Below are 1,633 nucleotides of genomic sequence, written 5' to 3' on the forward strand. Positions count from 1 at the left end.
TCCTTTTCTACAAAACATATGAAATGCGATAGAAAAGCAAATAGGAAGGTTTTGACGGATAAAGTGGCTATAGAATGATATAAAAGTATGCAAAATAGGCTCAATTAGGGGACTAAATGTGCGCTAATTATGGTCACATCAACCCTCACTCTCATATGGAGACCTTTTGCGACTATTGTGATGCGATTTCTCAAACCGGTGTAACTCAAGACCAAATTCGATGGGTCTTATTTCCTTTTTCTCTAATTGGCACCGCGAAACAATGGTTGAAAGGCCTTGATAAGGCTACTCTCGGAATTTATTCTTGCAAGAAGTTGGCTCTAGCTTTCTACAAAAATTTCTATCCACTGAAAAAGACTAACATGCTAAGAGCTCAAATTACGGGCTTTAAGCAAAGAGATGAAGAATCTTTGTATGAAGCTTGAGAGCGATTCAAGGGAATTTGTCGCTCATGTCCTCACCATGGACTTAACGAGTGGTTCTTGGTACAACAATTTTGGAACGGTCTTTATGAAGATTCAAGAAACATTCTCAACATGGGATCAAATGGAATGTTCACCGAAGTTGATGACAATCAAACTTGGAACAAAATTGAGGAAATGGCGGTCCATAACTCACAATATAGTAAACCTCGCAAGGCTACTAGAGGAGGAAAGCATGAAGTGGACTCCATTACTCAATTGGGTGCTCAACTTAGTGCTCACATTGATACCATCAATTTGAAGTTTGAAAAAGCTATGGCTAGACTTGAAGAAGCCTCAAAATCACCAAAGCATCATGTTAATGCCATGACGGCATCTTCATCAATCCCAAGTGGGATATGTGAGAATTGTGGAACTTTGGGACATGACCAAAGTGAATGTAGGGGAACAAATGAACAAGTGAATGCTTTTCAAGCATACAAGAGTGGTACCCCTTATTCAAACTATTACAAGAAAAACACCAAATTCCATCCAAATCTCTCATACAAAAGCCAAAATGTTCAAAACCCTCAACCAACATACACCCCACCTCCTATGAGAAACAAAAATCAAAGACCCTTTTACAACCAAAACCAAGGTAACAGAAACCAAACTATATACAACCAACAAAATGACCAAGGTTTTGATGTTCAAAAAGCGGTCCTCTAAATGCAAAAGAATCAACAAGAGTTTTTCACTCAAATGCAAAATGATAGTCAAGCAAAGGAAATCACCATCAACAACATCCTAGCTCACACCAAAATGTTGGAAACCCAATTCACTCAACTAGCATCTTCAAGCTCACAAAGACAAAAGGGGCAATTACCACCTCAAAGTAATCCCCCAAGATATGAAACGGTTAGTGCCATTCACTTGAGGAGTGGTACAAGGTATGAAGCACCGAAGAAGCAAGTTGAGAATGAAGTTGTGGAAGCTAGTGATAAAGAAGAAATTGTGCAAAACTCGAAGGATGGAGAACCATCAAAAGAAGAAATTTCAAAGAAAAATGAAGACAAGGTCAAGGAGAAGGAGCCCATTGTGATTAGACTTCCTTTTCCAAGTCGTCAAGCCAACCCAAATTTGATGACCAACTTGGAAAGTATATGGAAATTGTGAAGAATTTGGAAGTCTCGATTCCTTTCACGGAATTAATCAATCACGTGCCGGCCTAT

General features: G+C 38.9%; 1 non-coding gene across 1 annotated transcript; it reads right to left on the reverse strand.

Annotated features, from left to right (window-relative positions):
- Nucleotides 1-362: 362 nt before the first annotated feature.
- On the reverse strand, nucleotides 363-469 carry LOC141618633 (small nucleolar RNA R71). Its single transcript, XR_012531449.1, has one exon. It is a non-coding gene; the product is annotated as a small nucleolar RNA R71 (small nucleolar RNA).
- Between the last annotated feature and the right edge of the window lie 1,164 nt (nucleotides 470-1,633).

Source organism: Silene latifolia, chromosome 1 (assembly GCF_048544455.1).
Source record: "Silene latifolia isolate original U9 population chromosome 1, ASM4854445v1, whole genome shotgun sequence".
Lineage (NCBI taxonomy): Eukaryota > Viridiplantae > Streptophyta > Magnoliopsida > Caryophyllales > Caryophyllaceae > Silene > Silene latifolia.